The sequence below is a fragment of the Chrysemys picta genome, chromosome 1 (genome assembly GCF_011386835.1).
Source record: "Chrysemys picta bellii isolate R12L10 chromosome 1, ASM1138683v2, whole genome shotgun sequence".
In the NCBI taxonomy this organism is placed as follows: domain Eukaryota; kingdom Metazoa; phylum Chordata; order Testudines; family Emydidae; genus Chrysemys; species Chrysemys picta.
Window position 1 is genome coordinate 267509290 of NC_088791.1, and position 23963 is coordinate 267533252.

Here is a 23963-nt window from a genome sequence, read left to right on the forward strand (position 1 = left end):
CTTTACAGGATTGCCTGTTCACAGCATTACTGTTCTTTAGGCTTCTAAAGACTATTAAAATGTATACCTACCAGCTACTTGTGCTTCTTTGTGTGTCACTGTAGGAAGGCTCTTCCTCATCCCCCAAATCCCATCCACTGAGGAACATTATGATGCCAGAAAAGAAATTGATTGTGTAACCTCTAAAGGATAACCCCCCACCCAAACACACAAAAACACAATGCTGTTGTCTAAAAGACATTAATTTACTTGTTCTGGTTCAGTGGAGATCAAATTAAACCCTGAAGAGACACAATCTTTGCTTTTAATGTGATCTTTTGCAACAACAACAAAAAAAAAAGGAATATACAATATGTGGTAAACTATTGTCTAGGGGCATATTACTTTCATATTGTAGCAGCTGCAAAACCTTTCCCAATTCCAGTAATAAGAAACCTATCATCCCTCTTCCTGAGGCTGATAATTTTTTAGATCTGACAATAATAATTAAATATATGTAGAACTCATGAGAAATTAGTAATGGGAAACCTGAAAAACAGTATGTAGTTATCATACCCAGACCTCTTGACAATCTTTGAAAATCTAGGAATTTGGAGATTTTCTATGATTTCTGGGTGTCTTCCTGATTCCCCCAATAGAGTTGTTTATTTTCACTGTAGCCACTGGAGTCTGTGGAAACCCACACTTACCAAGTACCAGGGTATTATACTGGAAAATGACATATTGATAATTCCATCCTGAGGAAACCAATAGATTGCAATAAGGTTACCTCTATTGCTCAGGCCAAAATTTCTTCCACTGTCCTTATACAGATTTAGTTGAGTAGTGTCTCCCTCCTCCCCACCCCAATCACTTCCCCTTTGGTCATATACACACACCACACTAGGGGCTGAAAGTCTCTTCTGCTCAACTCCTAATGTTTGTGGGCAGAACTATATGGTAATATCAATTAAATGGTCCCATATTAGGAAGTTTACACACTTTTGCCAATTTTTTGAATGCCAGCAGTACTTGGAAGCCACAGATAATGGCTTTAAGTTTTTCTTACCCAACATTTTTCTTAAAAATATTCAGTGCAAAAACATCAAAGTTGCAAGGGAAAGACTGAAAAAAAAATCTTCCCCCTTGTGCACCTGTATTATAATACAGTATTTAAATACTTGTTAAATAACATGATGTAACACAATTTGAAACAACATTTTTTTCTTACAACCTTAGATACTCATATGTAGTATATATTGTATAGCTGTGTTTATGGGATTCAATCCTGTTCCTCATGTTGTTGGTGGGAGTTTTGCCATTGACATCAATGGAAGCAGAATCTGGCCATATCTGAAAAACATTCATAAATTACTTTAAAAGAAAAAGCACACCGTCATATTTAGCAAATGTACTAGATCATTTCTAAGTAGAGAGTCTAGAGTAATGTTTGCTGCCATGCCATCTAAGTTCACTAAGTAGTGTATTGTCTCATAACTGCACATAAGGGAAGCTATGATATTGACTGAAGAGAAATTTCTAGTGTGTGGCTGCTGGCAAAATATTTCAATACATAAAGAAAAAATAACTTATTCAAACAAGTCTGAGCCAATAATGGTATTGTATATCCTTGTCCTGGTCACCAAAGGAGGAAAGACAAGACACCAGGATTGTGGTTACCTGTGCTTCAGTCAGCTTCCCACCCCTTTAACCTGCTCTCAGCATGATTGCTGGGCCCCCACTGCTCTCTCTTCACACAGTTAAGGGGCTGGGGAAAGTGGGTTGTTTCCTTGCAGTGCCAGACATTAGGAGCCACAATCCCATCCCCCACCTTCTTTAGGAGATGCCTTCTCCTAATCTGCTTCCAATTCCAATTTATCAGTGTCCAGGATGCCTGGTGAATAAATATCTACCCTGGTCCCTGCCAAGTTGTGACAACATTAATTTTACATCTACCTACCCACTGGCTCCCTAGGCTGCTGAATTGAAGGCAAAAACCCCAAACCAACCAACCAACCAACCAACCAAACAAGCAAACAAAAACCACACACACACTCTGCTCAGCCCAATCTGGCAGTGAGTACCAAATTTCTTCCCAGCTCCAAAAGGGTGACTAGCATGATGCCTACAGCAAGACCCCCCAAACACCAGTCCTACTCTAGTCCCAAGAGGGTGGGTGAAGAAAGGAGGGAGCTTTTCTTCCTGGCCTAGAAAGACACCCCGGGCAGTGGGGAGGGTGTGACACTCTGTACCCCAAAGCAACACCCTGGCACCCCATATTCACCACTGTCATATAATTATGATATATTTTGTACAAAGTATGCCTTGTGAGGTATCATTTCAAAAGTCTTGATCTGTTGAATATTAATATTCTGTTGGATCGTATGTGCTTTCATTGTATGGGAAGTTATGGAGTTTTGCTATGTGTCTGTTACTGAAATATATTGTGAAGTTGAAAACACCAACAACCAGCCTTTCAGATACAACAATGGAGAAGCCAGACAGCATTCATGGCCTATTAAGGAGAATGCATATGACCCAGGACTATCACAGGATCTGTATATAATGAAGACACAGACAATGGACACTGCCTGACTCACATCATAGCAAAAGAATAAGATCTTTCCAATAAGCTGAAAGAAGCTATAAAAGGAGGAAGTGACATCATCATGGGGCCTCCCTCCCCCCACAAATCAACACATGGAAACATGTCTGGAGGACAAAGACTGAACTGGGGAGGTAGTCCTAGGCTGGAAAGGAGAATCTCAGTTTCTGTATTAAGGAACTATACCATCACGGTGAGACACCACTTGATTCAAATTCTGTCTAGTTTATAGAAATCAGATTGTTATTTTACTTTTATTTTTTTTTAGGTAACCAACTTTGATCAGTACACTTTCTACTTATAATCAGTTAAAATCTATCCTTTTGTAATTAATAAATTTGTTATATATTTTACCTAAAACAGTGGGTTTTGCTTGAAGTTCCTGGGAAAGCTGCTCAGTGTACAAAAAATGGTGCATGTCCTCTCCACATTAAGGGCAGTGGGAAGTGGCGGCCAGCACATCCCTCGGCCCGCGCCACTTCCTGCAGTCCCCATTGGCCTGGAGCGGCCAGTGGGAGCCGCTATCGGCTGAACCTGCGGATGCGGCAGGTAAACAAACTGACCCGGCCCGCCAGGGTGCTTACCCTGGTGAGCTGCGTGCCAAAGGTTGCCAATCCCTGGACAGGGTAATAAACTTACAGTGGTCAGGCTTCTGACCAGGGCAAGATGGTACAGCTCTGGGGTCCTAGGCTGGGGAGCTGTGGGGAATTGGCTGGAGCCTCTCTATTGTTAGTTCATGAGTGGCTGTTGAAAGCATTCATGTAAGTCAGTTGGGTGTGTCCCTGTCTGTGGATGCCTGTACAAATATAGTACCTGGAGGGGTTTTTAGCTTGTCACAGCATCACAGTGTGAGAGGGAGACCAGGTTGGTAAGACAGAGGGCTCAGCTGCGTCTCAGTTCCAGGTTGCACCCTGGGAAACCCAACACAGAGGGCTTTTAAGTTCTCCTTTTGTTTGTGCAGGAGCCAACAAACTTATTCTGGTTCTTTTATCCAACCCATCAGCTACAGAGCCACCTTCCTCAAACCCATGAAGAGGAGAGAGGGTTATAATCCTTAAAATAACCAAGGGTTTTCTTTGCCCTGCTGGCCCAGAAAAAGCCTACCCACCTCTGAGGCTGTGGGGAAGAGGGCATTATGGAATTAGTTTAAGTAAAAATGAATTACAAGATGGTACACATGTATTTTTACACAGCAGCAGAGATGCTTAAGTGATCAGGTAGATAAACATTTTGTGTCATAAGGAACACACACAGGGTAGAACCTTAATTTAGCATTTCCTGAGGTTGGAGTGCTGAACTGTACAACTTGAATTTTCCCTTAATGTAGGGTTTTTTATGCAATTATTCTGCATTTTATAGCTACATACTGTTCTGACCCTGAAATAGTTATTAGTTTAAGTGGGTTTCTTTGTATATGCTTCTAAAAGCGGGGATAGTGTTAGATGAGAGAGAGGTTCATGCTGTTCAGGGAGGCACCTTAATTCAGTTCAACAAGAGTGAACCTAAATATGGTACCTTTTGCCATTTATATCTGGGCCCTGTTAAGGATTAAGATCTGTACTCTGCTGCTTTAATAATAAGCAGTGAAAGTGATTTAGAACTAATTTCCATTAAAGGCTCCCTATGTCTACACAGATCACTGAGTATTTTACCTTCATCATCCCACATTACTAATTTATTGAGTTCATTCAATGTGTGTACAGATAGCTGGATTTTCCTTTTATGAAGTCCAAGTCTCTTCAATGAAATATAAGCTATGATTATGCTGGAAGATCTAAAATTCATTGTGTTTTTCTGTAGACTTGTCTTTCACAGATTAATGGAGAAACTGACTTTCTAAGTGAGCCATGCACTTCAAGACCAGAAATTCAAGGAGAATTTAAAAGTAAAAAAAGTGAATAGGTACTAATGCTGGCCTTTTCAGATGAATATTTATCTTCTCATTGGTATATAGTTACATTGTTTGGATTATGATACATTTCCAAAATCTTTTAAACCACATGTAATATTTTTGTAGAGATGGAACAGAATTAAAACACCTGATAGCTGTGGATAGTGCCAGTCTACCACTGGATTAGGTGTCTTGCCTCATATGCAAAGCAGCTGCTGATCATTCTTAGAATGATGGGCTTGACAATTGACAATTTCAAAGTCTAATATAGGAGCTACTGAAATTTTAAACAGCCTACTACACAGTGGGCTTGCTCGTGCACCATTAAAGTTAATAGGTTTTTTTTCCCACTGAGTTAAATGGGAACATAATCATACCTACCATATTTAGGCTGCTACAAAGTCTATTGGGCAGATAAACTCTTATTTTGAAAGAAATGTTTTCTGGCCATAGCTTCGTCTCAGACCACAGGCTAAAGGGTTGATCTGCTTATTAAGGTCAAAGGTGTAGCAGACCTATTGGTTTGATTAATATCTATTAGAATAACTTAAGGGGCAGTGTTCCCAGTGACAGAAATCTCTCCTAGAAGAGAGGCATGGATTTGGGGTGCTTAAGCAGCACAAAACTCTTGCTACCCTTAATCCATTATAGAGGGCCAACTCACATCTGGCATGTGTAACACTAAAAGTAGGTCAGGAATGGGATGTGGGTAGTGAGGGGATGTGAATCCTTGAGTATCTTTCTCATGCAATGCTCCAATAGCAAGCCAACCACAATTTCTAGATGTATTCTCTGAAAGACAACACGGGGAAGGGTAAGCAGTGTAAATACCATCTGCCACCCTCCAGAGTAATTCTCCACAGTCCCATCATGCAGTGCTACACAATGGTACATGGAGGTGCAATTGTCACCACCATTGGGCAATGTAAAAAGCTCTATATCTGGCTTATTTCAAAGGCTGCCAAGCATGGTCACCTCTATCTTCAAAACATTATGGCTGCCACTGCATGAAAAGGTATGCCGAGTTTTCTTGCCTCTGCGCTGAAGCACTCATTGTAGACACATTTTGATTAAAACAAGGAAAACTTCTTTGTGCACTAAAGCATCCAACTTCATCCCCACATTTCCAATTCTAGCCTTTATTTTTCCGGATCTCTGTTGAGAAATCTAAAGTTGAAAAATTATTTTCTTTAAAATGATCACTAATGTGTTAGTTAATATTTTTGTTCCTTTCTTCCTGTGAGGAGTAGGCTTTCTTGTGTGCATCAGAAGAAAAGATGCCTTCTGTTTTCCTCATGGTAAATCTAAGCACTGCAATAGCAAGAAAAAATGAGAATTTAAAGTGTGTCAATTGCTCAGAAGATACAAAGCAGAGAAAGAGGCAGATTCAGTCCTTTGTACTTCAAGTGCCGAAACAGGAAAGGAAATGACCAGCAATTCCACATTTGGGAATTCCTCTGGTGGGTGGGGGTCCCCACATCACAGTGATGACTATGTTGGCTCTTCTATGGCCCCTCCCTGTACTCCTGACACAGGGCATGGGGAAGATATAGGGAAAGAACATAGCTGGAGTGCTCTACCCTCTGGCAATGCCTTGTTGACAGACAGGTCTTTGGTGACTGTTTCCAGCTGATGTAGCAAAGCAGCACTCAAGCTCCCATTGACTTCAGTGGAAGGTCCATATGTGGAAGCTTTACAAAATTGGACCCTTTGGGCATTAGTGTTTGTGATCCCACAAACAGTTATGCACATGCATGATTTCACTCATGCAAATAGTGCCATTGAATGTAATGGAATTAATACAAAGAGAGGAGGATCATACTAGATTGTGCTGAATGTGTAGAAACACACAATTTCTATGAGATAAGCTGGATAGAGTCCAAAGAAGGTTATAAAAATAAAGTTGACTTTGATCTGTATTCTGAAGATAATGGGAAACTAGTATTCTAGTTTGAGGATGGGGAATATTTGGCTACATTTCTTTAAATGTATAAGAAGGCAGGACATTACATATTGTGCATACTGGACACAGGTCTATGCACAGTCATCCATTAGAAGGATTATTTATTAGAGTACATCATGGTAAATTTCTGAGGAACAAAGACTTTAAAAATGTATTTTGTTGTTGTTACCCAAATAAATATGTTGTTAAGGTAAGCTGCATTTCAGTTCATGCAAAACAAGAGGGTTCAAATGCTAAGTCTGCTTTATACCTTTGTAACCACAAAAACTCACAAAACAAAGTGATTGGGCAACAAAATGGCAAATGAAATGTAATGTGGATAAATGTAAAGTAATGCACATTGGAAAAAATAACCCCAACTCTACATACAATATGATGGGGGCTAATTTAGCTACAACGAGTTAGGAAAAAGATCTTGGAGTCATTGTGGATAGTTCTCTGAAGATGTCCACATAGTGTGCAGAGGCGGTCAAAAAAGCAAACAGGATGTTAGGAATCATTAAAAAGGGGATAGAGAATAAGACTGAGAATATATTATTGGCCTTATATAAATCAATGCTACGCCCACATCTCGAATACTGCATACAGATGTGGTCTCCTCATCTCAAAAAAGATATGCTGGTACTAGAAAAGGTTCAGAAAAGGGCAACTAAAATGATTAGGGGTTTGGAACAGGTCCCATATGAGGCGAGATTAAAAAGGCTAGGACTCTTCAGCTTGGAAAAGAGGAGACTAAAGGGGGATATGATATATAAAATCATGAGTGATGTGGAGAAAGTGGATAAGGAAAAGTTATTTACTTATTCCCATAATACAAGAACTACGGGTCAAAAATGAAATTAATAGGCAGCAAGTTTAAAACAAATAAAAAGAAGTTCTTCTTCACGCAGCACACAGTCAACTTGTGGAACTCCTTACCTGAGGAGGTTGTGAAGGCTAGGACTATAACAGCGTTAAAAAGAGAACTGGATAAATTCATGGTGGTTAAGTCCATTAATGGCTATTAGCCAGGATGAGTAAGGAATGGTGTCCCTAGCCTCTGTTTGTCAGAGGATGGAAATGGATGGCAGGAGAGAGATCACTTGATCATTGCCTGTTAGGTTCACTCCCTCTGGGGCACCTGGCATTGGCCACTGTCGGTAGACAGGATACTGGGCTAGATGGACCTTTGGTCTGACCCGGTACAGCCGTTCTTATATAACCAATTTACTTGAATTGCATGTGCTCACTTATTTCTTCTATTATCCATACTATGAAAACATTGTCTTTGCTAATGTGTTTCCTGTGGTATATGGATGGGGTTGGGAATATTTTCCAGTATTGACCAATCAGCCAAAGATTTTTATTCCCTGTTTACTTTCGGTATTCATGGAAAGGTGTTTTTAGAACTCTGTAACATAATGTTTGTGACAGATGCACATTCACTTTAATCCAGTACACAAACAATAGATTACCTTTGATTTTAAGAAAAGATAATTCTCTTTCTCTGAGTTGAATAAACACACATTTTTCTGCCCTTGGACATTTCCCCTCTCGAGGCTCACAGCACCTTACATACTCATGAATTGCTAGTTAGGGGACCTACTTGTCTAAGGAAAGAATAAACAAATTAGATTCCAAAGACTAGAGGCCTAGAGGTAGCATCTGCCTTGCCTACATATTCATGAAGACTTCTGAACTAGAAAACTAAGTGCCAGCACACTGGAACTTCCTGATACAGTTATCTCAGCAAACTGTTATTTAAATGTATGTACACATAAATAATACTACATAGAAAATAGATTTTACAGAGCACAATAACTACAATACAACTTCATGGTAAATAGAGTAATGCAGAAGAATAGCAGCTGATGGGCTCAGCAGCAACACATAGAGATGCAGCCTGTTTTGATCAGGTGTGGCACCATAGATGAGCCCTGCCTCCCTGCCCTTTACCCAGGTTATAAACAGCTTTAGACAGATCTTTTTTGTCAAAAGCACTCTGTGATGGAATATACAAACCCCACACTGGGCAACGGAGGATTAAGGAATTACTTTGAGCTCAGCCAGCCCTGCCCCACTACACTTGTAGGAAATGCACTAACTGGAGAAAGAGTTAAAAGGACAACTCATTTGATGGCAGATCTGTGTAGAGAGCAGACCTCCTATAGCTGCAGCAGAGAAGAGCTGAAGGAAAGGCAGAATCTCTCCCTAAAACTAGTGCCCAACATTCCATCCCTGAGGGAAAGGAAGACCTGCTGCAGGGACAGCCTGAGAGGCGATCAGTCTCCTCTCCCTCTCATATGACCTCTGGGTTTTATTACTCCCCTTTGTTTTGTCTGGACAGCTCCAGAAGGGGAAAGCTTTAGGACTGACATGGTCCCAGGGGAAGGCCATGCTGCAGGAGGAAGCAGTTGCTGCGCTGAGAGAGGGGGAGCTACTATGCTCCATGCAGCTGCCAGGAGGTGTCTTGTGGTGAGCGGACACCTTTCACACCACCTTAACCCAGATGGCAATCTTGGGACAATTATGGGGGGAGGGGGAATAGGAAGTGGCCCAGGGAGGACAGCCTTAAGTGCCCCTGGTTGTCAGGGCTATCTGCAATCTTAAAGCACCTTGGGTCACAGCCTGGTGAAATGTGGGGGCTGGGGCTACACTACCAGTCATGGGCCAAAGCCTCTGACCACTTCTCCCCTACCCACCCACCCCCGAGCAATGACTGTCACACACTCCCCTTACTAAGGGTCCCATTCATTAATGACAGCCACAAGAATAAGGAGGAGCTTGCACACAGCGACATTAATCTTCTCAGGCTCCAGCCAGATAGAAATCTCTGGGCCCTTCCTTCAGTTTATTCTTTCTTGAACCTGTAAATAGCCTTTGTTTCTGGAGTCCTTCCCAGTTCCTTCCTGGGGTTTCTCCTTTTCAGCCCTTCCTTAAGCAGGAGCCCTCATCTCTTGTTTCTGGGTTTAAGCTCTGGCTTAGCCAAGCATGGGTACCATTGCCAGCTTCTCCCTCAGCTGTCACCTTTTCCATAATTTGCCCTCAGAATGCTCACTAATTCCTAACGTTTATTGGTGTCTGCCTTGCCATGAGGAAAAAAGGCAGCATTTATTCTGTTTTCCTTCTCCTAGTTCATCACCAATTGGTTGGACAAGAGGGGAGGTTTACTTCCACCCTCACTGCAAGGCTCCTGGCCCCAGGCCCTTAAAAAGACAATAATGGTATTTCCTCTCTAACACTTCTTATTCCTGAGACTGCTTCCTCTCCTCCAATATCTTTCAGGTCCAGATAATTATTTCTCTAGAGTGTCCTTTCACCTTGTGTGGAGTTTTCAAAAGCTGATATATGACTTGGGACTCCAAGCACAAATCCAACTGAATGTCAATGGGAATTATGGACTGAAGGCATGGGGGGAGGAGTTTGTAGGAGAGATGTTGAAAATCCCCTTACCCCCCACCTTCCCTCCCTTTTGTCAGTTTTATATAAGCAGGCTTTCAGAGAAAATCGACTTGCATATTCATGTCTACCAGTTCTCATTTTCAGTAAGCAGTTTGTGACAGCACAAGCTCAGACCTCCTTTCTCTCTTCCATTGGATCCATTTGAAATTACAATTGACAGAAACAATTCCTGCTGGCCAATAGGAAAGTTAAAACTACCAATCAGGTTGAACTGAAGTTTCTCTCTTCCCTGCCTCCCCCACTCCCCCAAAACATAGTTTCTATATAAGATTGTTCAGGTTTGTATACACTTAAACATACACATTCATACTGAGAGATTATCTAATTCAGGAGGTTCCAGTATGTTCATACGCAGAGTTTCCTAGTACAGAAGGCTTCCCAAATATGTAGAAAAGGCAACTGTTACCTTTAGGCTTCCATTCTTCAGAGTCTAACATGTTTATTCTTCTCTCTGATAAGCAGAATCTCTAAATTGCACACCATATGTTTACAGTTATGGAAACCACTGCAACATTTGATTTCCAATATGGAATCATTCCCATACACCAGGGAAATACCATTCATCTCTTTCATAGAATGAAAATTGGTGCTGTGGTTAAGAAACAATGGGTGAAATCTGTAATCAAGCAGGGTCAAAATGAAGCATGGAGAAGCCAAGAAGATTCCCAGATGGAGGAATTTCTTTAACATCAAAGAAGCAAGTGTCGATGTAATCCATGCCTGCTTGTTGGGATGCTCTGTCCCCCACCTAGACCTTCTGGAGATTGATGAGTCTGCTACTGCCTTGTTTATGAGCTCTGTGGCTTTTACCTCATGCAGTAGAGGCTCATGCACTAAGTTTCAGCGGTCCCAGGTTCAATCCTGCCAGCTGAAAACTGGGGTCTGTCGGTGTGACACTGTACTTTGCGCTAAGAATAACTAGAATAAGAGCTGGTTTGAAAGTTTTGAGCTCAGTCATGCTTTATAGATGTTGGTCCTTTGGGCTGTCTTGTTGCCAGGGGAAGCACAATCCCTAGCAATGCAGGAACTGCTTTTGTGCCCAGGTGATGTGTGTGTATTTTGTGCCCTTTCTAAACTTGCATATGAAGCAGCTGGGCACAACCTAGATCTGTGTATTTTCTATGCCCTATATTAGTGCATAGTGTGTAATTATGGATTAAAGCAGATTGGTGAGTTGTGTCTTTTAGAGTATGGCTACACTTGCAGCTGTACAGCGCTGTGAGTTAAACCTGTCTTTGTACAGCTGAGTAGGGAAAGCGCTACAGTCTGTCCACACTGACAGCTGACAGCGCACTGTTGTGGCCACATTTGCAGCATTTGCAGCGGCATTGGGAGCGGTGCATTATGGGCAACTATCCCAGCATTCAAGTGGCTGCAATGTGCTTTTCAAAAGGTGTGTGTGTGTGACAGGGAGCGTGGGGGGAGAGAGAGTGGATTTTTGGAGTGCGGACACTGTGTCAGAACCTGCCCCCAGATTCCTCCCACAAGCATATTCATATGATTATTATTCCCACCCCCCTTCCATTGGGCCATAAGAGGTTATAATGTGAGACACAAAGCATCTCTGACTTCTGCTGTTTGGGTGCAACCAGCTCCCACAGGGGTAGCTGCACTTTCTGGCTCAGGGTACTGATATGGTTTCATAAGCCAAAGCAAGAGGGGGTACATTGAGTCTCCCAGGATTACAGTGGGGCAGTAACACCATTTATGTCAATGCCATTTGGTGGGATAATGTCCCAACCTGTCCACGAACATAGACTCCTGAGTGGCAAAAAAGCTCTGTCATTGTGAACTTTTCCTGTACAGCTCACATTGGCATCCATAAATCTGCCTCTGAGTTCCACTAGTGCCTGCATAACAATGGAGTATTACTATAACACTCCGCACACCAAAGCACCCCATATTTACCCTGGTGATGTAATTATGACATGTTTTGCCTTGTGAAATATCATTCTAAAAGCCTTGATCTGCTAAACATTAATATCTTGGTGGATTGTATGTGCTATCATCATATGTAAAGTTATGAAATCTTGCTATGTGTGAGTTACTAAAGTATGATGCGAGGCTGGAGACACCCAAAACCAGCCTTTCAGGTACAACAATGGAGTAGCCAGACAGTGTTAATTGCTGTCATCAACACCCATCAAGGGAAGAATCCACTAACATAAGAAGTCTAAGTATAAGGAAGCCTCCTCGGAGGGAGCACAGAGACATGTCAAAGAATAGACTTTACAGCAAGCTGGAAGAAACTATAAAAGATGGGGAGTGACATCATCACTTGTCTTCACTCTCCCACAACTCAACACCTGAAAGAATCTCTGGAAGAAAAAGGACTTTGAATGGGGAAGGGGAACCCAGGCTGTAAAGCAGATGCAGCCCGTGCCTCAAGAATCTGTAAGCCTGCTTGTATCATCAGTCATAGTGAGACATTGCTTATTCAAATCATATCTAGTTTGTAAAAGTCTTAGATTGTGATTTTGTTTGATTTCCTAGGTAACCTGCTTTAATCTTTTGCGATCCTTTATAATCACTTAAAATCTGTAGTTAAATAAACCTGTTTCATGTTTTATCTTAACCAGTGTGTTTTTCAGTGAAGTGTTAAGGAATCTTAGCTCCGTTAACAAAGGCTGGTGCATATCTTCCCCAACATTGATGGGGGAACAGACTAATTAATTAGCTTGAATTGCACAGATCTCTGTTCAGTGGAAGATGATATAATTCTGGGTTTATACTCCAGTAGGGGTGCATGGCTGCGGAGCTAGGAAATTACCTAAGCCACTAATGGACCAACAATAGAGGCACCAGCCAAAGCACTCAGGGAACTCAGTTAGGGGTGTGGAGCCACCTGCTGTCATGTTGGGTGATAATAGGGCCCAAAGGGGCTGGATGTGTGGCACCAGCACAGCAGGGGGAGAGGCCAACCCAACTGAATAGTTAGGGGGCACTGTGATTCCAACAGCTTCCACACTTCACCCCGGGGGTACATCCCATCACAAGTACCCTTTGCAGTTTATGTACTTATGTGCTCATTGAGGAAATCAAACTATGGCCCTATAAACCCTATCAATGTCTCTGGCCGTTAGAAAACTCCATTCTCCAAACACCAGCAATTACCTCTAGAATGTCTCTAATGTCCACCAGTTTGTGGTAAACCACAAGCCTGACTGCATAGAAAACACCACCACTTTACCCACAATCAACTTTCCAACCCCAAACTGGTTGGTAATGGACAGTGTCCAGTTATAGCAACTTGCTTCTGGACCGGCAAGGGTGACCTCAGATGTGTCTCTTTATACTGGAAGAGTGCAAGCTGCTCAAAAACTCCAGTAACATGACTTTCTTCATGAAAAGTTCTGGACTTACTGCTGGTCATCCCAAGTCTGCATGATGATGTGGTCCCACCTGTCTCTGTGTGTGGTTCTGCAGCAGAAGCGGTGGTCTACATATGAGGCATCAGCATCTATGCCACTTATACTGAGCAGCATCTTCCACAGCAAGTCTGCGATGCCAGGGTACTCCTCCTCCTCCTGAAGTTCCATCAGGAAATCCATCAAGTGCCTTTGGTGGGACAGAAAATACCACCACAGTAAATAAATCCAGAGGACACTGGTGATCAGGAACAGCAACAAGGTCAATAAGACTGTGTGAGAGCAGAAGGACAAGAACTGCATAGGAAGGGTAGTTGATTTTTAGTATCAACAAATGGCATTTAAATCTTTTCAAATTCCAAGCTTCACAAATTCTATCATCTCAGGTTTGAAAGTCCTTTTATTTTAGCTATTTTCTCCAATCTATATATTATTTAATGCAAATGCCTATGATCCAAAGTATATATTAGCAATGTATTTATTCTATTTTAGAAAGCAGTATAAAAAAGTTCTTATGAAAATATATGAATTAATAAATAAAAGATTTAAAACCAGACCAAACAAAACACATTTTAAACATTTGTTTTGGGTCCTGGGCAGACTTTTCAATTTATAATTAGAATAATGACATACTGGTGAAATGTATGAAGGGTAGGTCAAGTTGAATCAGCAACCTGAACAGTGGCGGAGGGTGCTGAGCCAAGTGCAGCTTAGGATACAATATTCTGATAGCCATTTAGAGATGACAGAAAGCTTTGTAGTCTGTCAGCCCAAAACAGAAACTACATAGCAGGGGACATGGACCATCAAATTGAAGAGCTGAAGCTACATGGCCTCCAACACAACCAGAGAAAAGAGTCCAAAACACCAGAGGTGAAGCCAAGCCCAGGTGTGTGAGGCCTACTGGATTTTTTACTATTGACTTCAGTGGGACCAGGATTTCAGCCTAATACTTAAGCTCCTTTTAAACCAGGTATGGCATCAAGGGACATCTTGAGCAGTATTGGGTTTACAATGGCACCAATGGCCCACACTCAGAAGGGGCCCTGGTGTCCAGATTGTAGTCCTTCCCCCACACTCCATCCCCACTTGGCTTCTTCTCCCCGAGGCCTCGCCCGTTGCTCACTCCTCTCTATCACTCCCCACTTGAGTGAGCAGAGGGTGGGGTCTCAGGGGGAAGAGGCCAAACTGAGGAGGGGCTTCGGGGTGAAGTGTTGGCAGAGCGGGGAGGACAAGGCCATGGTCCAGGCGTCAGGGCTCTCAAAAGCTGATTTTGAGTACCTAACCCACAGAATCCTGAGATACTAATCTAGCCCTTTTCCATTCTAGTGGATAGGCGATGATGGACATAGTGAGAAATTATTCCTCAGCTACAGCTTAGAGGCCTCAAGTGAGAGCAAGCCCCATTGTGTTAGGCATTGTACAAATACACAGTAAGAAACAAGCCCTACTCTGAGGAGTTTACAGTCCAAATAAACAACATAGGCCTTGATCTCGGTTGGCGCCTCCAGGAACTACTGTAATACAATCTTTAATTATTAAAAGGTAGGAGAAGAACAGAGGCACAGAGTAGTTGACGTGACTTGCCCAACATCACAGCAAGTTAGCAGCAGAGTCGAGAACAAAACCCATTTTTAACTATCAAACCCCTGTCCTCTGTTGCATCTCAAAATATGCTGTAATTAGCCAGTAAAGTATTTTCATCCTTTCTTTTGTGTCAGGCATATATATAATCCTCTAGATTATGTGTGTAAGAGAGAGAAGGAGAATACATATAGTATTATATATATGTATAGAAATATACATATAAAGCTACTATATGGTAGGTGTACAACTGGTTGGAAAACCATTCCAGTCCTATGATTCTATAATTCTATATTAGGAACCTTTCAAGGACTAGAGGCTTATAGAGCTGCTTGCTTAGATCATCTGTTATGTTTTCCTCTGAGATCAAAGTTACTGAAAGAATTTGGTGTACCAAAACCATTGTATCAAAAGTAAGGATGACATCTAGAATTGGGATGGTTATAGTACATATCTGGCATTTAATACACACACAGAAACGTGAGCTACTCTACTAAAACTACTGTGCATAGGTTTTCATGTTCAGAGGAAAGATACTAGCTAAAGATTACTGCACAGAAGGCTTTGGCTGTGAGTTTTCAAAGCTATCTAGAGGATTTGGAAGCCAAATTCCTATTAAAATGAATGAGAATTAGGTTTCAGAAAAATCCCTCAAGGATTTTGAAAAGCCCAGCCTTCGTGGCTTAGTATCTAGGAAATTACTATGATCCCTGCACATAAAAGGCCTGATTTAACATATTTCCATAACTCAGTAGTTATACCAACCATACAAGAGATGAAATGTAAATCAGGCCCAAAGAACTCTGCCACAGAAGTCTTTATGTACACAGAAAAGCTGCTACCGCAATTGTAAGTATATACATTTTAATATGCCAATAGCTGTTGATTAACTATGAAGTCATAGAGCTTTATGGGAAAAAAATTAAGCAGTTTATCTCTATGCATAAGGTATCCAATTAGCATTAGATACAAAATTTCCCCCAAAGTGATATCTTAGAGAAAAATGGCTTTTTATTTTAATTAAAATTGATATTTTTGCAGAAAGTATCTGTTTTCATCACATTTCTGTTTTTTCTTCAAAAAGCCTGAAAAAATTCAAATAAAATTTTAAAGAAAAAGAAAACAAATACTTTGTAATTTTCACAAGCAAAAAATTCCTTAATGAGACCTAATGTTTATAATTTAACATTGAAATAAATTTCTATAAAAGATTAATTTTAATTCTTTATATCAGGGATTGGCAACCTTTGGCACGCGGCTCGCCAGGGTAAGCACCCTGGCAGGCCGGGCCAGTTTGTTTACCTGCCGCGTCTGCAGGTTCAGCCGATCGCGGCTCCCACTGGCCATGGTTCGCCGCTCCAGGCCAAGGGGGCTGCGGGAAGCAGCGGCCAGCACATCCCTCAGCCCGCGCCGCTTCCCACCGCCATCGGTTTCTTGCATTACAGCTGCGTACAATGAAAGCAGCTAAATATAATAAAGGCAAGGCAGTGAAAAAGGGCAAGCTAGCCCTATGGGCTACAAGCCTTAGTTTGTAGCAAGCTGGGGTGTGAATCTACCCCACATTAGTATGCTGGGGACTAACTGTGCATATGGATCCTGCTGTCATACATTAACAGTTTATAAATGCACTTTGATCTAGTCCTCTTTGAAATGGGATTAGATCAAAGTGTGTTAACAAGCTGGTAATGCGTGTCAGCAGGATGCACACTGACAGTTAGTGCACCACAGGCTAGTGTGGGGTAGATTCACACCCCAGCTTGCCATGAACTCATTGTAGACAAGCCCTAACATACATCTGACCCTATTAGAAATATAACTTGTATTACACACATATGAAACATTTTCCATGCAACCATACTGAGCTATTGTTTTTCTTCTCCATTTCATAGTCCCCTCCCACCTGCCCATTTTTGGCATATAAAAGAATTAGATTCTCTGTACCTGGGAGGGTGGGTAGAATGGCTTAGTCCCTCCTGAGACTGATATTAATGCTGCTTCATCATCAAATTGCATAAGAATTATGCAAATTGTAAGTGATTCAAAAGGTCACCTCTGGAATGCTTCCTGTTTATGTTAGTTCAGTGAGCAGTAAACCTGAGGCTAAGTAAACATAAACTCATGTCCCTAATAAAATAGCAATTAACCCTGCCAAATGAGTCACTAGACCAGTGGTGGGCAACCGTCAGGGTAATCTGCTGGCGGGCCATGAGACAGTTTGTTTACATTGGCTGCCTACGGCTCCCAGTGGCCACAGTTCACCATTCCCAGCCAATGTTGCTGCAGGAAGTGGCGCGTGGCCGCAGGCACATGTTGGCTTCTGCTTCCCATAGCTTCCATTGGGTGGGAACAGCAAACCGCAGCCACTGGGAGCTGTGGGTGGCCGTGCCTGCGGACAGTCAATGTAAAGAAAGTGTCTTGCGGCCCGTCAGTGGAGTACCCTGAGGACCCACATGTGGCCCGCAGGCTGCAGGTTGCCCATCATTGCACTAAACTCTATTTTTAACCGCCTGCTTTGGGAATCACCTAAACATAATATTATGGCTGACACCATCATTATTATTTGTGATCAACTTAGACACATTTTCCTGGTTCTACATTCCAGAACCTCAGAGCTGGGGCCACCAGAACCCCAGGCGAAGATGGGGTCAAGTACCATTTAGAACATTTATGTATGCTACAGGCAGTATTCAAATAGTCACAGCAAAGTAGACGTTGTTCAACTAACAGGTCTCATTGCCTCATGCATGAAGTTCATGTCTAGCTTATAGAGGCATAAAAACCTTTGCATGGAGACAAAGTTCAAAATCTACTACCTGTATTGCTATATGGGTCAGAAATATAGGCCCTATTACAGGCAGACTTGGAGTGGCTAGAGACATTCCATATGCTCTGTCAATGCCAAATCCTGAGTAAAGTGGTTTGACTTTGTGTGGGATGTCACAATCTTGCAGAGTTTTGGCCTTCCTTCAGTTGCTCATTACATTCAAAAGTGTCATTGCAGTTCTTTAGCCATGTTGCCAGGATAGGCAAAAACAGCTCAGCTCACTGTGCTCTCAAAGTCTCCACAGAGAGTGGCAGCAGGGGGCCTGAACAGGGAGGGGGGGAGGAGGGACCGGTGATTGGCGGCAGGGGAACTGAGCAGAGAGGAGTGGGGAAGGAGAGGAGGGATGCCTGTGGCGAGCAGGGAGGGGGCTAAGGGGGGGAGGGAGGACGGACTGGCGAGCAGCGGTGGGGGGGTGGGTCACCAATGGGATTAGAACCTTTAGATCAACAGCACAGACCTCTATTATTTGAGCTAACTGAGTAATTAGTAGTAATACAAGGTTGTATTCCTCTGCATGGACTAGCCACTAGGGTTACGATCCGTCCATATTTCCCCGGACATGTCTGGCTTTTGCGTCTCTAAACAGCTGTCCGGGAGGAATTGGTAACAAGGTTAAAATGTCTGGGTTTTTTTTTCTCCCTCGCCTCCCTCCCTCCCTTCCATGCAGAGTGCGGCTGCTGATTGGGTGTCTGGGCCAATTGACCCACTCCCATTGGCCTCCAGCAGCCAGAGCCCTCCCCTACTCCCCCCTCCCTCTGTCTGCAGCCCTGTGTAACACACAAACCGACCCACCGGGCAGCGTGTTTTGCAAACATGCGGAGCCAGAATGGTAAGGGGAGTCGGGGGGGCAGTCAGGGAGCGAGGGAGTGTTGGATGGGTCCCTGGCCTCCACCCGCCACCCCACCTCCGCGCACCCACCTCCTGTGGGCCCCCCATCCCTGCCTGCCTCTCCCTTGTCTGCTTGTACTGCCAGAGCCAGCAGCAACGGCTGTCTGCTGCCCCCGGGTCCTAGTGCCCCCATACACTAATGGGAAGACAAGCTGCCCTTACCCTGCCCTTCCACCCTAGCCCTGAGCCTCTCCAATGCCCCAAACCCCTCAGCCCCAGCCCTCATCCCTCCCACACCCTAATCCTCTGCTCCATCCCTGAGCCTCCTCCTGCATCAAGAACCCCTCATCCTCAGACCCACAGCCCTCACCCCTGCATCCCCTCCTATCCCCAAACTCCCTCCCAACCCCCCTCCCCCTTCCCACACACCCCCTCCTGCCCTCAAACTCCCTCCAAAAGCCTGCACCCCCTCCCTTTGCACCGCCTCCCACCCCCAAACTCCATCCCAGAGCCTGCACACCTCACCCCCTCCTGCACACCCACCCCCTGCCCCAGCCTGGAGCCTGCACCCAGCACCCAAACTCTATCCCAGAACCTGCACCCTGCACCCATCCTGCACCCTAATCCCCAGTCCAGGACCTGCACCCCAGACCTTCTCCCCCCACCCAATCCCCCTCCCAGAGCCTTAGGCAGGTGGGGGGGGGGGGTTCTGGGCACCGCCAAAATTTCTATAACCCTGCCACCCATGCGAGTGGATAAGGGTCTGGGCAGTCAGGGGACAGGTAGGGTCCTAGTGGGGGCAGTTAGGGTGGGGGGTTCTCAGCAGGGGGCAGTCAGGGGACAAAAAGCATGGGGGGGTTGGGGTTCTGAGGGGGACAGTCAGGGGGTGGGAAGTGAGAGGATGGGGGCGGGGCGGGGCGGGGCGGGGCGGGGCGGGGCTTCCCCCCCCCCTCCCCCCCAGTGTCCTCTTTTTTGATTGTGGAAATATGGTAACCCTACTAGCCACTAGTGGAGAAAGTGCTGCACATTTTATCAGGGCTTTACAGTTGAAGAGAAGAAGAATGTTGGGACTCAGGAATCCTTTCATACAGTTACAAGTTCTGGAAAGAAATGTGCTGTATTGGTACAAATTCTTCCTCCCTGTTTTCCTTCCCTAAGCCTGACCCCTTCTGTCATTTCCACCTCCAGTTTGTCCATGTCCCAGTCTTCATGTAAATCTCCAGTGAGTCCCTGCCCCAATCGCCCCAGCTCCCCACCTCACCCATAATTCCTGTCTTATCTCTTCCCTGATTCCTCATGCCTCTGTTTCCTCATTTTCTCCCACAATACATAGGCGTGAGAAGGGAAGGGTAATGAGAACACAGAAGAGACACTGTCCCCATTCTCAGTTCTGGTGCCCAGCAGCATTATAGCCATTACTGTCACAAGCAGCAAATGCTGCCCCTGCAGCTCTGGTCTGGAAAATGTTGTCAATTGTTCGGGATGGTGCATGGAGTCAGATCAGCACTGTAGCCTATAGAGCTAGCTTTATTATTTATTTTATTTAGCAGTAACACAAGGAACCTACAAGCCTGTATCCTGTAAGACATTAGCTTCAGCAGTTAGCATAATGCTTGAGGCCTATGAACTTTGGCACAGATAAATGGCTCAATGGTCACCCCTAAATTTTGCGGAACTGAGAATAAAGTGTTTAAGGGGGAAGTTTATCCATAATGACATCAGCCAACCACAGGCACATGAGCTGACACCAGGTTTATAATGGGAACATCTGCAAATGTCTGACCACAAGATGCTATGGCAACAAACTGACATATATGATAATAAGTTGAGATCATTAATATACTAACGTACAGGGGAAGGGCACCCCATTATTAGTAGGGTGAGAAAATACAAATAAGGAAGAGGGGAGAATGCCTTACTGAATGCAGTAGCATCAGAGGTTAACATATTATAAAAGTTGTATCCCAGCCTCTGGGCAATAGCAGAGAGAGATCTAGCCCTTGGGAGATGCCAGGATGATGGCCACTGGTGATGATGAAGAAGGTGACAGTGGTAAGGAAGATAATGGCTAACATTGCAAATTGTTCTGCAAGGGATGGTGTGAGTATATAGATGTTCAGATGTATGTTCTGGATTATCTCTATCTACCTTGCTGGGTTAGAGTGCTTGTGACTTTGCTAAACTATTACAAATACAGAAGGGTTCCTAAAGTGTGACTGTTGCAACTGTGCACATCAGGGTTCCTAAGTGAACAGTAATTTTTATAATACTAGGCCTGATCTTAGGACAAAAACCTGTCAAACCTCAGAGTAATAACTGGGAATTCTTAAGTGAACAATATAAAACATACACAGTCCATTGATCAGGCTTTGGCACATAGGAGCTTTCTGTGGGATGGAGTATGTTTCATGAAGACAGAATATTTGAATAATTTATTTGGGAGCCTATAACAGGCCACTCATGAGCACATGTGAACTGTGAGTTTTTTTAATATGTGGATCACTGCTATCTCTGCCTGTATTGAAGGGCCAGATTCTCAGCTGCATTGACTTTACACTTAGAAAAGCTGAGGAGAGCAAGCAGCAAAGGTGGTTCTAAACCACCTTTTTTTCTCACCAGTCCTGGGCTAGCAACCTAGAGGTTTCTTTGATCTGGTTGCTACACGGCTGTGCCAGCTCTGTTTCACCTAAGCATGCATGTCCACTGGGGGAATCCTCACCTGCCCTTTTCTTTTGCTTTGCACTGCAGCACAAAGCAGGCTGCACTGGGTGCAAGGACACTACCTAGTACTGTAGTATATAGTGATAAATCCATGGCTATCTAGAACTTTAGAGTTGTGTCTATGCTGTACTTCCTGGCCACTTGAAAATCCATTAAAGCACTGGTGATAGAATCCGGCTCTTCCCACTCTAGAAACATAGGCTCCTAATACTTATACTAAAGAATCTTCCTGGGGTGGTTGGAGTAGAGAGCCTTTGACACCACATAACAGTTCTGATTCCTACACAAACTGCTGGCTTCTGTTCAAGGAAAAGTACATCCAGGTATGGCACATCACTCTTTCCTAGAAAAAAAAAAATATTCACCTTCACAGCCAAGCTGCTCCTGGAAGAGAGACCGGCCTGTTATTCTATTGTGTTTCTTGCTGCACAGGTGCTGAAAGTTACAACAGCCCTAGAATGACAGAGAGGGAGGAAGGGAGAGAGACTTTCAGACTCCAAATCTGGATTTTAATATAATGGACATAAAAACATAATAAGTAGGAGTACTAGAGGAAATGAAGAAGCAGGGAGACTCCTACCTTCTATAACTAGACTTTTCCTTCAATGACACAAACTATTTTGGAGGTAGTAGTTGGTTAATCTTCACTCATGCGTGGTTTTTTTTTTTCATCCTTTCCCATCCCATCATCCAGAACTGACCTGCCAATAACTGTGGGCTGCTATTTCTTAACCTTCTTTCCTAGCTAAAATTCATCAATCTCTTGGATAGCCCATCTTCATTTCCTCTCATCTGAGAACTCCCCCATCTTAATTCAGTGGGATTGACTCTGCAAGGAGCTGACCACTCTGTGCTATTTTGAACACCCTCAATTCCCACCCATTTAAGTGAGATTTGAGGGCACTCAGCAAGCTTGTAGGAGTCACAGCATCTTACAGGAATGAGTCTCAAGAGTCCTGTTGCCAACTCTACCAGTGGGAAGGAAGTGGCAAAGTAATTCTTAATTGGGCATTCTACTGCCACGAGAAAAATGTATATTTGTTGTACAGCTGCCACTGGGTGTTTGTGGTTCAGTAACAGTAAATGTTGCATTCAGCTTATCAGAATGTACTTTACAAGTTCACAGCACCTCTAAAAGATAAACAAAAAGGGATTAAAGCCAAAGAAGGGTAGTGATCACTATTAAAAAGAAGTATCATCTCAGACTTTCATGTAAATCAGTGAAAGTTTTGCTACTAACTTCATGGGGAGCAGTACTGGGCTTGTGGATATATATGTTTGAAATACCTGTGGTCTTATTATCTTTAAAAAGCATTTCAAAGATTTTAAAACACCAAAATCTATAACTTCTACTATTTTGGATTTTAAAGTTTTATTCGTTTCAACATCTATATTGCAACTCTCCCTGGTCCAGATGTAGGATTCCAACATTAATATTACTTTTATTCATAGACAGCCTGTCAAGGCTGTATCCCCACTTTGAACTTTAGGGTACAAATGTAGGGGCCTGCATGAAAACTTCTAAGCTTAACTACCAGCTTAGCTCTGGTCCCGCTGCCACCATTTCCAATGGATTCCCTCCCTGGGAAGCCTTGAAAAACCTTCACCAATTCCCTGGTGAATACAGATCCAACCCCCTTGGATCTAAAACAAGGAGAAATTAACCATTCCCCTCCTTCCTCCCACCAACTCCTGGTGAATCAAGATCCAAACCCCTTGGATCTTAAAACAAGGAAAACCAATCAGGTTCTTAAAAAGAAGGCTTTTAATTAAAGAAAAAGGTAATAATCATCACTGTAAAATCAGTATGGAAATTAACCTTACAGGGTAATCAAACTTAAAGAGCTCAGAGGACTCCCCTCTAGTCTTAGGTTCAAAGTACAGCAAACAAAGATAAACACTCTAGAAAAAGGTACATTTACAAGTTGAGAAAACAAAGGAAAACTAAGGCGCCTTGCCTGGCTATTTACTTACAAGTTTGAAATAGGAGAGACTTGTTTAGAAAGATGTGGAGAACCTGGATTGATGTCTGGTCCCTCTCAGTCCCGAGAGCGAACACCTCCCAAAACAAAGAACACAAACAAAAGCCTCCCCCCCCCAAGATTTGAAAGTATCTTGTCCCCTTATTGGTTCTTTAGGTCAGATGCCAGCCAGGTTACCTGAGCTTCTTAACCCTTTACAGGGAAAAGGATTTTGGAGTCTCTGGCCAGGAGGGATTTTATAGTACTGTACACAGGACAGCTGTTACCCTTTCCTTTATAGTTATGACACAGCCATACCCCCCAAAATAAACAAAAAGGACACATGCATGCACACGCACACACAAACACACAACTCCACAGTTTGGAGGTTTCCGTTTTGGTGCCAGGTTGAAAAGTTCACTTTGGGATTTTGGCAGGGTTTTCAATTTCACCATCATTTCATCATTATAGGTATCAATTGCTTTTTTTACAGTTGTGTTGTAATTGTCAAGCTGTCCTGCTGTGTCTCAAAAGTGTAAGTGCCATCCTCAGGGTAAACTGTTAATAAGCAGGGCACAAACCCCAAATTGGCTGTGAGTTCTATACTTAGATTTCACTAACCAATTATCAGGGTAAACTCCTCAACACTATAACAGCCTTAACATGGAGTCACAGAGAGTCCCCTTGGGTACTCCAATCTATCTTGCCACCCAGATGAGTTTTACTTTTGTGATACATGGTCTCTTACACCAAAGTTCACAGCAATATTCAGATTACTCCCACTGCAAAAGGAGAGTC

General features: G+C 43.3%; 1 long non-coding RNA gene across 1 annotated transcript in view; it reads right to left on the minus strand.

Moving 5' to 3' along the window:
- Positions 1 to 288: 288 nt before the first annotated feature.
- The window catches only part of LOC135983982 (uncharacterized), a 66436-nt gene continuing 42761 nt past the window's right edge, over positions 289 to 23963 (minus strand). Inside the window, exons 2-4 of the long non-coding RNA XR_010601878.1 lie at positions 21570 to 21657; positions 13243 to 13437; positions 289 to 1332 (exon numbers count right to left, since the gene is read on the minus strand). This is a non-coding gene — a long non-coding RNA (uncharacterized LOC135983982). The remainder of the gene's footprint in view (positions 1333 to 13242; positions 13438 to 21569; positions 21658 to 23963) is intronic.